Genomic DNA, 16,404 nt, shown 5'->3' with positions numbered 1-16,404 from the left:
AAATAAACACTTCTCCACTTTTCCAATAATAAACGCCATCCTCCAGATGGCCAACCGACACATGAAAAAATGCTCAGCATCACTCATCATCAGAGAAATGCAAATCAAAACCACAATGAGATATCATCTCACACCTGTCAGAATGGCTAACATTAACAACTCAGCTAACAACAGATGTTGGTGAAGATGTGGAGAAAGAGGATCTCTTTTGCACTGCTGGTGGGAATGCAAACTGGTGCAGCCACTCTGGAAAACAGTATGAAAGTTACTCAAAAAATTAAAAATAGAACCACCCTATGACCCACCAATTGCACTACTAGGTATTTATCCAAGGGATACAGGTATGCTGTTTCGAAGGGGCACATGCACCCCAAAGTTTACAGCAGTGCTATCAACAATAGCCAAAGTATGGAAAGAGCCCAAATGTCCATCAATGGATAAATGGATAAAGAAGATGTGACACACACACACACACACACACACAATGGAGTATTACTCAGCAATAAAAAAAATGAAATCTTGCCATTTGCAACTAGTGGATGGAACTAGAGGGTATTATGCTAAGCAAAATTAGTCAGAGAAAGACAAATATCATGTGACTTCACTCATATGAGGACTTTAAGAGACAAAACAGATGAACATAAGGGAAGGGAAGCAAAAATAATATAAAAACAGGGAGGGGGACAAAGCATAAGAGACTCTTAAATTTGGAGAACAAACAGAGGGTTACTGGAGGGGTTGTGGGAAGGGGGATGGGATAAATGGGTAAGGTGCATTAAGGAATCTACTCCTGAAATCATTGTTGCACTATATGTTAACTAATTTGGATGTAAATTTAAAAACAAACAAACACATAGACCAATGGATTAGAACAGAGACTACAGAATTAGAACCACAAATGTATGGCCAACTAATCTTTGGCAAAGCAGGAAAGAGTATCCAATGTAAAAAAGACAGTCTCTTTAACAAATGGTGCTGGGAGAACTGGACAGCAACATGCAGAAGAATGAAACTAGACCACTTTCTTACACCACTCACAAAAATAAACTCAAAATGGATGAAGGACCTGAATGTGAGACAGAAAATCACCAAAACTCTAGAGGAGAAATCAGGAAAAAACCTCTCAGACCTCAACCACAGCAATTTCTTACTTGACATATTTCCAAAGGCAAGGGAATTAAAAGCAAAAATGAGCTATTGGGACCTCATGAAGATAAAGAGCTTCTGCACTGCAAAGGAAACAATCAACAAAATTAAAAGGCAACTGACAGACTGGGAAAAGATATTTGCAAATGACATATCAGATAAAGGGCTAGTATCCAAAATCTATAAAGAACTCATCAAACTCCACACCCGAAAAACAAGTAATTCAGTGGAGAAATGGGAAGAAGACATGAATAGACACTTTTCTAAAGAAGACATCCAGATGGTCAACAGACACATGAAAAGATGCTCAACGTCACTCCTTATCAAGGAAATACAATTCAAAACCACACTGAGATACCACCTCACACTGGTCTGAGTGGCTAAAATGAACAAATCAGGAGACTATAGATGCTGGCAAGTATGTGGAGAAATGGGAACCCTTTTGCACTGTTGGTGGGAATGCAAACTGGTGCACCCACTCTGGAAAACAATGTGGAGGTTCCTCAAAAAATTAAAAATAGATCTACCTAGGAATAGCACTGCTAGGAATTTACCCAAGGGATACAGGAGTGCTGATGTATAGGGGCACTTGTACCCCAATGTTTATAAACACTTTTAACAATAGCCAAATTGTGGAAAGAACCTAAATGTCCATCAACTGATTAATGGATAAAGAAGTTGTGGTTTATATATACAATGGAATACTACCTGGCAATGAGAAAGAATGAAATATGGCCTTTTGTAGCAACTTGGATGGAACTGGAGAGTGTTATGCTAAGTGAAATAAGTCAGGCAGAGAAAGATACCATATGTTTTCACTCATATGTGGATCCTGAGAAACTCAACAGAAGACCAGGGGGGGAGGAAAAGGGGGGAAAAAGTTACAGAGAGGGAAGAAGGTAAGCCATAAGAGACTCTTAAATACTGAGAATAAACTGAGGGTTGATAGGGAGTGGGGGTGAGGGGAAAGTGGGTGATGGGCATTGAAGAGGGCACCTGTTGGGATGAGCACTGGGCGTTGTATGGAAACCAATTTGACAATAAATTTCATTAAAAAAAAGAGTCTGACTCTTGATTTTGGCTCAGGTTATGATCTCATGGTTTGTGAGTTCAGTGCACAGCCTGCTTGGGTTTCTCTCTCTCTGTCTCTGGCCCTCTCCTGGTCACATGTGTGCTTTCTCTTTCTCTCAAAACAAATAAATAAAGTTAGAAAAAAAAAGAGTCAGATGCTCAATCCACTGAGCCACCCAGGTGCCCCAGGACTAACTAGATTTTAAAACAAAGATGGTAACAGGAGATAAAGAAGGGCACTATATCATAATAAAAGGGACAATCTAACAAGAAAACCTAACAATTGTAAATATTTATATACCCAACATTGAAACATCCAAATATATAAGATAATTACAAACATAAGGGAACTAATTGATAATAATACAATAATAGTAGGGGGAGACTTTAATACCCCACTTACATCAATGGAGAGATCACCTAAGCAGAAAACCAACAAGGAAGCAATAGCTTTGAATGACATACTGGACAAAATGGACTTATATACTCAGAACATTTCATCCTAAAACAGCAGAATACAAATTCTTTTCAAGTGCACATGGGACATTCTCCAGAATAGATTACATACCAGGTCACAAATCAGACCTCAAAAAGTACAAAAAGATTGAGATCATGCCATGAATATTTTCTCACCATAATGCTATGTAACTTGAAGTCGACCATAAGAAAAAATTTGGAAAGACCACAAATACATAGAGGTCAAACAACATGATACTAAACAATGAATGGGTCAGCCAGAAAATCAAAGAAGAAAAAAAAATATGGAAACAAATGAAAATGAAAACAAAATGGCCCAAACCTTTGCAATGAGCAAAAGCGATCCTAAGAGGGAACTACATAGCAATACAGGCCTACCTCAAGAAGCAAGAAAAGTCTCAAGTAAACAACCTAACCTTACACTTAAAGAAGCTAGAAAAGAACAACAAACTAAGTCTAAAGCCGGTGGAAGGAAGGGCATAATAAAGATTAGAGCATAAATAAATGATATAGAAACTAACAAAAAATAGAACAGATCAAACAGGTGCTGGTTCTTGGAAAGAATTAATAAAATTAATAACCCTCTAGCCAGACTTCTCAAAGGGAAAAGATAAATGACCCGAATAAATAAAATCACAAGTAAGAGAGGATAAATAACAACCAACATCACAGAAATACAAACAAGTATAAAAGAATATTATGAAACACTGTATGCCAACAAATTGGACAACCTGGAAGAAATGGATAAATTCCTAGAAACATATAAACTACCAAAAGTGAAACAGGAAGAAATAGAACACTTGAAAAGACTGATAAGCAAGAAAGAAATTGAATCAGTAGTAAAAAATTTCCCAACAAACAAAAGTCGAGGGCCAGATGGCTTCACAGAATTCTACCAAACCTTTAAAGAAGAGCTAATGCCTATTCATCTCAAACTATTCCAAAAAACAGAAAAGGAAGGAAAATTTCCAAGTTCATTTTATGAGGCCAGCATTATCCTGATACCAAAACCAGATAAAGACTCTACTGAAAAAGAGAATTATAGGCTGATATTCCTGATGAACTGGATGCAAAACTTCTCAGTAACATACTAGCAAACTGAATCCAACAGTACGTTAAAATAATCATTTACCACAATCAGGTGGGAGTAATTCCTGGGCTGCAAAGGTGGTTCAATATTGGCAGATCAATCAATGTGATACACCACATTAATAAAAGAAAGGGTAAGAAGAACCATATGATTCTTGAAATAGATGCAGAAAAAGTATTTGACAAAATAAAACATCCATTCATGATAAAAAAAAAAGTCCTCAACAAAGCAGAGTTAAAGGGAACATACCTCAACATAACAAAGAACATATATGGAAAACCCACAGCAAATATCATCCTTGATGGGGAACTGAGAATTTTTCCTTTAGAGTCAGGAACAACACATGGATATCCACTATCATCACTGTTATTTAATATAGTATTGGAAATCCTAACCACAGCAATCAGACAACAAAAAGAAATAAAGGCATTCAAATTGGCAAGGAAGAAATAAAATTTTCACTATGTGTAGATGACATGATACTCTATATAGAAAACCCAAAGACTCCACTAAAAAACTGCTAGAACTAAGAAAAAAAATTCAGTAAAGTTGCAGGATACAAAATTAATGCACAGAAATCTGTTGCATTTCTATTCACCAATAATGAAACAGCAGAAAGAGAAATTAAGAAAACAATCCTATTTACAACTGCACCAAAAATAATAAGATATCTAGGAATAAACCTATCCAAAAAGGTGAAATACCTATATTCTCAAAACTATAAAACACTGATGAAAGAAACTGAAGATGGCACAAAGAAATGGCTAGACATTCCATGCTCATGGATTGGGAGAACACATATTGTTAAAATGTCTACATTCCCCAAAGGATTCTACACATTTAATGCAATCCCTATCAAAATACCAACAGCATTTTTCACAAAGCTAGAACAAAAGATGCTGAATAGCCAAAGTAACCTTAAAACAGGAAAGCAAAGCTAAAGTCACAATTCTGGACTTCCAAGTTATATTACAAAGCTATAGTGATCAAGACAGTATGGTACTGGCACAAAAATTAACACATAAATGAATGGAGCAGAATAGAAAACCCAGAAATGAACCCACCACTATGTGGTCAATTAATCTTTGACAAAGCAGGAAAGAATATCCAATGGAAAAAAAACAGTCTCTTCAACAAATTGTGTTGGGAAAACTGGACAGCAACATGCAAAAGAATGAAACTGGACTACTTTTCTTATACCACACACAAAAATAAATTCAAAATGGATTGAAAACCTAAAAGTGAAAAAGGAAACCATTAAAATAATAGAGGAGAACACAGAGGAGAACCTCTTTGACATTGGCTATAGTAACCTTTATTTGATATATCTCCTGAGGCAAAGGAAACAAAAGAAAAACTATTGGGACTACGTCAAAATAAAAAGCTTTTGCACAGCAAAAGAAGCAATCAACAAAACGAAAAGGCAGTTTATGGAATGGAAGAAGATATTTGCAAATGACATATCTAATAAAAGGTGAGTGTCCAAAATCTATAAAGAGCATATCAAACTTAACACCCTCAAAACAAATAATCCAACTAAAAAAAGGGCAGAAGATAGGAATAGATATTTTTCCAAAGAAGACCAACAGATGACCAAAAGATGCATGAAAAGATGTTTGACATCACTAATCATCAGGGACATGCAAATCAAAACTACAATGAGATATCACTTCACACTGGTCAGAATGGCTAAAATTAACAACATAAGAAACAACAGGTATTGACAAAGATGCAGAGAAAGGGAAACACTCTTGCACTTTTGGTGGGAATGCAAACTGGTGCAGCCACTCTGGAAAACAGTATGGAGTTTCCTCAAAAAGTTAAAGACAGGGGCACCCGGGTGGCTCAGTCGGTTGAGCCTCTGACTGCAGCCCAGGTCATGATCTCACAGTTTGTGAGTTCGAGCCCCGTGTCGGGCTCTGTGCTGACAGCTCAGAGCCTGGAGCCGGTTTCAGATTCTGTGTCTCCCTCTCTCTCTGCCCCATCCCCACTCATGCTCTGTCTCTCTCTGTCTTAAAAATAAATAAAACATTAAAAAAATTAAAAAATAAAGTTAAAGACAGAACTACCCTGGGATCCAGCAATTGTACTACTAGGTATTTATCCAAAGGTTACAAGAATGCTGACTCAAAGGTCCACATGCACCCCAATGTTTATAGCAGTGTTATCAACAATAGCCAAATTATGTAAAGAGCCCAAACATCTATCAATCGACGAGTGGATAAGAAAGACGTGGTAAACACACACACACACACACACACACACACACGCACACACACACACCGGAATATTACTCAGCGAACACAAAGAATAAAATCTCGCCATTTGCAACAATGTGTATGGAACTAGAGGGTATTATACTAAGTAAATAAATCTGTCAGAGAAAGACAAATATCATGTGATTTCATTCATATGTGGGATTTAAGAAACATAACAGATGAACACAGAGAAAAGTAAGGAAAAATAAAATAAGATAAAAACAGAGAGGGAGGCAAACCATGTGAGACTCTTAAGTATAGAGAACAAACTGTGTTGCTGGAGGGGAGAGGGATGGAGAATTGGCTAAATGGGTGATGGGCATTAAAGAAGGCACTTGTTGGGATGAACATTGGGTGTAATATGTGAGTGATGAATCACGAAATTCTACTCCTGAAACCAGTGCTACACTGTATGTTAACTAACTTGAATTTAAGTAAAAAAAAAAAAAAAAGAATAAAAACAAAAACCAAACCAAACCAAACCAAACAAAAAACCAAAACCAAACAAAACAAACCAGGCCCTACGATCCAGCAATTGCACTACTAGATATTTAACAAAGAATACAAAAATACTGATTCAATGGGATACATGCACCCTGATGTTTATAGCAGCATTATCTAAAATAGCCAAATTATGGAAACAGCCCAAATGTGCATAGACTGATGAATGGATAAAGAAGATGTACTATATATATATATACGTATATATACATACATATATATACATGTATGTATATATACATATACATGTATATATATGTATGTATATATACGTATATATATAATGGAATATTATTATTATATATACAAATGGAAATCTTGCCATTTGCAATGGTGTGGATGGAGCTACAAAGTATTAGGCTAAGTGAAATAAGTCAGTTACAGAAAGACAAATACCATATGATTTCACTCACATGTGGAATTTAAGAAACAAAACAAATGATCATAGGGGGAAAAAAAAGAGAGAGGCAAACCAAGAATCAGACTCTTAACTATAGAGAACAAACTGATGATGGTTACCAGAGGGGAAGTGAGTGGGGGAAATGGGTGAAATAGGTGATGAGGATTAAGGAGTGCACTTGTGATGAGCACTGGGTGTTGTATGGAAGTATGGAATCACTGAACTGTACACCTGACTAATATTACACTGTGTATTAACGAACTGGAATTTAAATAAAAACTTAAAATTTTTGGTCTTGGGCACCTGAGTGGCTCAGTCAGTTAAGCATCTGACTTTGGTTCAGGTCATGATCTCATGGCTCATAAGTTCAAGCCCCATGTCGGGTCCTGTGCTAACAACTCAGAGCCAGGAGCCTGCTTTGGATTCTGTGTCTCCCTCTCTCTGTCCTTTCCTCATCGCACTCTGTCTCTCTCTCTCTCAAAAATAAACATTAAAAAGAATTTTTTTTGTCTTCTGGCAGAAATAATAGAAAACAACAATCTCAGAAACTCATTGGAAATGACTCTACTAAGTATTGTTGATTCTTGATATTGCAGATATTAGAATGAGAGAACAAACTTATGGGTTTAAGCACTGGAATTATAGGACTGCTTTAGTACACAGAAAAACCTTGAAAAAGCACAAACACATGGAGGCTAAACAGAAATGCTACTAATCAACCAATGGGTCATTCTAAAAAAATCAAAGAGTAAATAAAAAATAAATGGAGACAAGTAAAAATGAAAACACAATAGTCCAAAATCTTCAGGACATAGTGCAGGCAGTTTCTAAGAGGAAAGTTTATAGCAACACAGGCCTCCCTCAATAAACAAGACAAATCTCAAATGAACAACCTAACTTTACAACTAAAGGAGCTAGAAAAAGAACAAACAAATCTTAAAGCCAGTAGAAAGAAGGCAATAATAAAGATTATAATGAACTTAATAAATGTAAAAGAGACCAAAAACTCAATAGAAAAGGTCAATGAAACCAAGATCTGGTTTTTGAAAAGATAAACAAAATTCATAAACTTTTAGCCAGATTCATTAAAAAAAAGAGAGAGAGAAAGATGCAGGGTGGAAAATAAATGAAATCAGAAATGAAAGGGGAGAAGACTCCACCAGAAAATTTTAGAAGAACAAATGAATTCAGTAAAGTTGTAGGATATAAAATTAATATGCAGAAATTGGTTATATTTTTATATCATAATAACAAACTATCAGAAAGAAATTAAGAAAACAATTCCTTTTGCAATTGTATCAAAAAGAATAAAATACATAAGAATAAACTGAACCAAGAAGGTGAAAGACTTGTACTCTGAAAATTATAAAACATTGATGAAAGAAATTGAAAATGATAGATATAAATGGAAAGATATGCTGTGCTCATGGATTGGAAGAATTAATATTGTTGAAATGTCTGTATTACCCAAAGCAATATAGAGATTCAATGTAATCTCTACCAAAACACCAATGGCATTTTTCACAGAACAAGAACAAATAATCCTATAATTTGAAGTTCCTCAAAACATTAAAAATAGAAGTACCATACACGCAATTCCACTTCTGGGTACTCACCTAAAGAAAACAAAAACATTAATTTGAAAAAAAATGCACCCTATAGTTATTGCCGCATTATTTATGATAGCCAAAATATAACATGAAAGCAACCTAAGTGTCTATCAATAGATGAATGGGTCAAGAAGACATGGTCTACACACACACACACACACACACACACACACACACACAGAGGAATATTAGTCAATCATAAAAAGAAAGAAATCTTGCCATTTGAGACAACATGGATAAACCTAGAGGGTAAAATAAGTGAAATGAATCAAAAAGACAAATACTGTATGATCTCACTTATATGTAGAATCTAAAAAACAAAACAAAATGAACAAACAAAACAAACAAAACAAAACAAAACAAAACAGAAATAGATTTATACACACAGAGAACAAACTGGTGGTTGCCAGAGAGGAGGAGAGTGGGAGGATGAGTTAAATAGGTGAAGGAGCTTAAACAGTACAAATTCCAGTTATAATAAATCACAGGGAAGTAAAGTACAACATAGGGAATATAGTCAATAATATTGTAATAACTACACATGGTGACATATGATAATAGGACTTATTGTGGTAGCCATTTTTTAATGTATATAAATGTCAAATTACTATGTTGTACATCTGAAACTAATATAATATTGTGTGTCAACTATACTTCAGTAAAAATAAATAATAAGACCTTGCCTTTGTCAAACACGCAACGAGGAAGTCTTTATGTCTGAAATCTAAACTGGCTAAATAAAAGAGACTATCCATCTAATGATACTGAATTAGAACATTACTGAAAATGTTCTGAAAAATCTTATTTATACAGGAAAAACTGCTCTAAAAATTAGAAATAAGGCAAAAATTTTGCTTGCTTGATTATTCACTCTCATACTTGAATACTTTCTCATAATTCTGCCTGATCACAATCTGGGTGTGTTAGGGATTGTAACTTGACTAAAAAGAACCCAGCCAGCCTTGTACTATTAGAGATTAATCTGTAGAAAGCTGATAAGGTATGATGGCTTTGCTTTTTCTCTGGTAAAGAAGATATGTCAAGGTTGTGATTTTATTGCTCTGTTGTACATTAACCATTTTGAATCTCTAACAGCAATTTTTCCTGACTACATTCATCTTGGTTTTGCAAATCTCTCTCTCACCCCCACCTTCTTTTTTTGTCTTTGAATCAAGTCTCTTTTATTCTTCCTGGGTCCTTCATTAATGAGTTTGATAAGACTTCAAAAAGTCCAAAAAAATACATTTCTCTCAGACTTAGGGTTTTAGAGTAGAAATGTGGAGACAACAGATGGAAGGCTCATTATAAACAGGACAAGACACCCCCCTGCACCCCCTCCCCCACCCAGACACAGAATATGTCTGATAAACCGCATCACTGCTGCTGTCCCACTTCTTCTAAACCTTGCTTTTTCCTCTGTTGTTAGGAACGGGACTTTACCACAATTGGTATTGAAGACACCTCCTCAACCACTTCTGTTCCAGGAACTTCTTTTTTTTAACCACTGTTTCCCCAAAAGCCAGTCTTCTTCTGTCACCTTTGTTAGTGAAATAAGTGCAGAGTGGACCTCCATTTCCTTCTGTTGCTCCGTGTTGAACTGAAGTCATAGGTGGATGAATTTGATTGGTGCCCTAGCTTTAAAGAGGGCCTAGGGAATTGAGTTTTCTGATTTCTACTCTGGGGAGGGAGGACTCATAATGCAGGGCAAGTTTTAGAGTATTCTAAGGATTGTGGAATCCCATAGTCAGCCAGAAAACATAACTGTTGTCCATATATGGAATGTGAGATGCTGTGTGGAGGATCTGCCGTGAATAAATGCTTTGGTTCATGGGTTACATCAGTACCTCTTAAAGCCCAGTTAACCTACAGACTCTCAGGAGATAATAAAATGATTGGTTTTGTTTTAAGTCATGAAATTTAGGGGTGGTTTGCTACACAGCAATATATAACTGAAAGATACTTGTATGTATTTTTTGTGTGTCTGCCTTCTTCACTCAATATTGTTTCTATCAGATTTATCCATGCTATTGAATTATTAGTTTATTCATATGGATTTCTTATATAGGATTCCATTGTGTGAATACAGTACATTTTATTTATCTATTTACCATTGAGGAACTATTTTGTTAAACCATTTGAGAATAATCTGTGGACGTTATGACAATGCATCCATCAATAGTTTGGCATGTGTGTTTCAAGAACAAGGATATTTCTCCTACATAACCACAATACCACCAGCATCACCCCCAAGACACTTAAAATTGATACAATATTATCAAATACACAGTCCATATTCAAATGTCTCCTATTGTCCCAATAATGCCCCAAAGTAAATGTTTTATTATTTTAAGCTGCTAAATTTTGGTGCCATTTGTTACACAACAATAGATAACCAATAGAGTGGGTATGGCAGGGTAATAAATAACTAATGCAATGGGTCTGCTTCTTCCAGCAAAGATGCTTGGGAGAGTGAGGATTCACAGTTGTCTGACTTCCCTGTATCTGTTCATATATTACCATGTCATATCTCAGGGCCCGAATCTTCCCAACTAGTGGCCTTACCTTAGCATAAGAGACACTATGGGGTTATACAATTAATAGCTTTATGACCCTCATCTACATCTGTGCTAGGGTACAGAAGAAAAGGTATCCTTTAAAACTGCTACAGTGGTTTTTTAGAATTTCTCATTCATGTCTTGAGTTTGGATGAAAAGCTATTAATTTGTTCTTTTTTCTATGTATGCTCTCTAAGGCAGTCTAAGGCAGCTAGCCCATAAAGGTAGGGACAAAAAATCCTCAATGAAATCACTCAGTATTTGTTTGGTACCTAACTTAATCTAAAACCTGTTTGCATGTTACCTGGGATGTGAGGTCAGTCTGACACTTCAGTGATCTTTCATCTGTCCTAATGGGTTAGCACCTAGTCCATTTCCTTCCTCAACATTCCCACCACATTTATCTCAAAGTTGCACCTTGAGCCATGTGATGGCTGATTTTGTGTCAATTGGGTTAGGCTATGGTACCCAGATATGGTACCCAGGTACCCAGAGGACTCTGACTATTACATTTCCTAGAGAAAGCATTTCCCAGAGAAATCCACTCTCTTCCCTGCCAACACAGTTTAGATAAACATTGAATATCTGTACTTCATCTCTGAGTTTTTGAGAGCATATAGTCTGTATTACACATACCTATACTCCACATACAACTCTGTCATAAACATTGTTGGGTAAAGTTGAATATTGTTGAACCAATTTCCAATGCTTCTGAATAAGGTCAATGGAATTAAGACAGTTTTCTTCTTACAATGTTTGCCCATAACCAGCAGAGTTAAGAATTTGGTAAAGAGGACCAAAGATAATCCATATATTCTGGCTCATTATATAAAAAAGAGGATGTTTATTAGATTCTAAAAGACTTAGAATAAAAAATACATATTACTGGAGATAATTAATTGGAGAGAGATGCTGTAAATGTAGGGAGGAATCTAAGCTTTTTAAATTTCTATCTCCCCTGTCTAAATCCTGATCTTCAACTGAACAATTTATAAATTTTTTTTCAACATTTTTTATTTATTTTTGGGACAGAGAGAGACAGAGCATGAACGGGGGAGGGGCAGAGAGAGAGGGAGACACAGAATCGGAAACAGGCTCCAGGCTCTGAGCCATCAGCCCAGAGCCTGACGCAGGGCTCGAACTCACGGACCGCGAGATCGTGACCTGGCTGAAGTCGGGCGCTTAACCGACTGCGCCACCCAGGCGCCCTCAACTGAACACTTTAACTATATTCCCTGTATTTAGTTAGATGGAAAAAATAGGGAATTATCGAATATTTGTCATGGAAATATAGAATAAATTGCTCTCAGAGCTATGATTTTCTTTGAGTCATTAATTTAAAAAAAATCTTACAAATAGTAGAATTATATTCCTCAGTTCATGGCACATGGTCATCACTGGTCCATACAAAATCTTCTCTATGTTTGTTACTATTTATTTCTTTTGATGCACGTTTCCCAAATTCCAGTTTCTTTCCCTTCACCAAAGGCAACCCTTCTCCTGTGTTTTGTATATATCTTTTGGGTATATGTATTCTTGAAAAATGTGTATTGTTTTGTGTGTATATATTCTTTATTCAAAGTGAGTTGCTTTGTGCTTGACAGTTCATTCTATTACCTTTTTTGTTCCTCCGCCTCTTTTAAAAATGTTTATTTATTTATTTTGAGAGAGAGAGAGAGGCAGAGAGAGAGGGAGAGAGAATCCCAAGCAGGCTCTGTGCTGTCAGTGCAGAACCTGACGCGGGGCTCAAACCCACTAACCACGAGATTATGACCTGAGCCGAAATCAAGTGAGATCATGACCCGAGCAGAAATCAAGAGTAGGACACTTAACCAACTCAGCCACCCAGGCGCCCTCCCCATACCTCATTTTGAAATCAAGATTATGCTAGCCTAATAAAATTAGCTGAACAGCTTTAATCTTTTTTCTATTTTCTGGAAAAAAGCACATATGATAGGAGTTGTATACTCTTTGAATGTTTGATGGAACTCACCTGTGAAACCATGTGGGCATTTAAAAAAATTACTTTTATCAGATGCTATTAGCAACTTTTTTCATTTCTTCAATATTTATTGGTATTCTCAAATTTTCATTTCTTGTACAAATTGCATTAGTTTAAATTTTTCTAGGAGCTATCTGTCTCATCGAAATTTTTCAATTTTCGATTTGATAATTATACCCTTTATTAAGTTTCATATCTGTAATATTTGTAGGCTATTCTCCCCTTTTCATTCCGTATGTTGTTTCTTCATTTTCTCTCCCCTTTATTCATCATTAGTCTTGTTCTAAATTTGAGTATCTTACAAATATTTTTTTAAGAAGGAGCTTTCGGTTTTGTGAATTTTTACTACATAGTTTTTGTTCTCTATTAAATTGCTTTCTATTCTTATCTTTATAATTTCCTTCCTTCTTATTGCTTTAAGTTTATTCAATCACTCTTTTTCAAAATTTTGGAGAAATTTTAGGCCATTTATATTTAACTTTTCTTGTTGTAATAAATGTATTTGAAGCTGTAAAATTCTGAGTACTGCTTTAACTGCATCTCAAAAATTTGATATGCAACATTTTTACCACCTAGGTCTAAACGTGTTATTTTCTCTCATGACTGCCTTTTATTTTTTAAAATGTCGTTGCCATTTATCATTTACTATTATTGTTATTTTTTTAACACTTATTTATTTTTGAGAGACAGAGTGTGAGTGGAGGACGGGCAGACACAGAATGTGAAGCAGGCTCTAGGCTCTGAATGGTCAGCACAGAGCCCGATGTGGGGCTTGAACTCATGGGCTGTGAGATCATGACCTGAGCCAAAGTCAGACACTTAACTGGCTGAGCCACCCAGGCACCCCATGACTACATTTTAAATCCACGTTATTCATTAATACTTTCTTAGTTTGCAAACTGTGAGAATTTTAGGTATCCTTTTGTTATCAAGTTCTACTTTTAGTATAATATGGCTATAAAATGTAGCTTTTTTCAAAGATACTGATACTTTGGAATCTACTGTAGTTTCCTTTAGGGTATCATGCATATCCTGTTTTTGCAAATCCTCTATGTGACCTGAAAATTTATTCATGTATATAGAGTTGTTTTTGTTGGATGGTTTCTTTTTAGTTAATTTTTAAAAATTGAAGTATGGTTGACACATAATGTTATATTAGTTTCAGGTGTACAACATAGTGATCCCACAAGTTTATGTTATGCTATGTCCAACACAAGTTGTAGCTGCCAGCTGTCACCACACAACACTATTACAATATCATTAACTATATTCCCTGTGTTGTACCTTTTATTTATTTTTTTTTTACATTAAAAAAAGGTTTATTTATTTTTGACGAGAGAGAGAGAGAGAGAGAGAGAGAGAGAGACAGAGCATGAGCAGGGAGGGGCAGAGATAGAGGGAGACACAGAATCAGAAACAGGCTCCAGGCTGTCAGCACAGAGCCCGATGCGGGGCTCAAACTCACAGAGTGCGAGATCATGACCTGAGCCGAAGTTGGACACTCAACGGACTGAGCCACCCAGGTGCCCCAAGTGCTGTACCTTTTATATGAATCTTTTGAACCTCATACCTGATTTCCTTTCCTTCTTTGTTTTCACCACCTTGTAGCTCAGAGCCAATTGTTTTTTACCCATCTGTAGCTGGTTGATAAATATATGCCCTGTTAAACTGGCTCTCTGGGGAAAAAAATTCTGACGTGTAACATTCCTGGTTTCTGTAGAATAAATACTTCCAATCATGGCCAATGTTAAGATACCCATGGTTAACAATTGTCTTTCACAATTTCGTAATATTTTACAATTTGCTCTTGTTTGCCAGTATAAGACAAATCCAGTATTCCATTTCTTTTCTTTTCTTTTCTTTTTTTGATGTTCATTTTTTAATATGAAATTTATTGTCAAATTGGTTTCTTTTTTTTTTTTTTTTTAAAGGAGGTCATTGTTTGAGTTTATTTATTTATTTATTTATTTATTTATTTATTTTTTTTATGAAATTTATTGACAAATTGGTTTCCATACAACACCCAGTGCTCATCCCAAAAGGTGCCCTCCTCAATACCCATCACCCACCCTCTCCTCCCTCCCACCCCCCATCAACCCTCAGTTTGTTCTCAGTTTTTAAGTCTCTTATGCTTTGGCTCTCTCCCATTCTAACCTCTTTTTTTTTTTTTTTCCTTCCCCTCCCCCATGGGTTCCTGTGAAGTTTCTCAGGATCCACATAAGAGTGAAACCATATGGTATCTGTCTTTCTCTGTATGGCTTATTTCACTTAGCATCACACTCTCCAGTTCCATCCACGTTGCTACGAAAGGCCATATTTCATTTTTTCTCATTGCCACGTAATATTCCATTGTGTATATAAACCACAATTTCTTTATCCATTCATCAGTTGATGGACATTTAGGCTCTTTCCATAATTTGGCTATTGTTGAGAGTGCTGCTATGAACATTGGGGTACACGTGGCCCTATGCATCAGCGCTCCTGTATCCCTTGGATAAATTCCTAGCAGTGCTATTGCTGGGTCATAGGGTAGGTCTATTTTTAATTTTCTGAGGAACCTCCACACTGCTTTCCAGAGCGGCTGCACCAATTTGCATTCCCACCAACAGTGCAAGAGGGTTCCCGTTTCTCCACATCCTCTCCAGCATCTATAGTCTCCGGATTTGTTCATTTTGGCCACTCTGACTGGCGTGAGGTGATACCTGAGTGTGGTGTCAAATTGGTTTCCATACAACACCCAGTGCTCATCCCAAAAGGTGCCCTCCTCACTACCCATCACCCACTCTCCCCTCCCTCCCACCCCCCATCAACCCTCAGTTTGTTCTCAGTTTTTTTTTTATTAAAATATTTTCAATGTTTTTTATTTATTTTTGGGACAGAGAGAGACAGAGCATGAATGGGGGAGGGGCAGAGAGAGAGGGAGACACAGAATCGGAAACAGGCTCGGAGCCATCAGCCCAGAGCCTGACGCGGGGCTCGAACTCACGGACTGCAAGATCGTGACCTGGCTGAAGTCGGGCACTTAACCGACTGCGCCACTCAGGCGCCCCTGTTCTCAGTTTTTAAGAATCTCTTATGCTTTGGCTCTCTCCCTCAGAGTCTTTTTTTTTTTCTTCCCCTCCCCCACGGAACTGGAGAGTGTTATGCTAAGTGAAATAAGTCATACAGAGAAAGAAAATACCATATGTTTTTACTGTTATGTGGATCCTGAGAATCTTAACAGAAGATGTTCATTTTGTATTTTAGTTTGATCCCCTGGCTTTACTTATTTCCTAGCTTTATTTTCTCTCTGAC

Source organism: Prionailurus viverrinus, chromosome B2 (genome assembly GCF_022837055.1).
Source record: "Prionailurus viverrinus isolate Anna chromosome B2, UM_Priviv_1.0, whole genome shotgun sequence".
Classification (NCBI taxonomy): domain Eukaryota; kingdom Metazoa; phylum Chordata; class Mammalia; order Carnivora; family Felidae; genus Prionailurus; species Prionailurus viverrinus.
Note: the sequence above shows the minus strand (reverse complement) of the source record.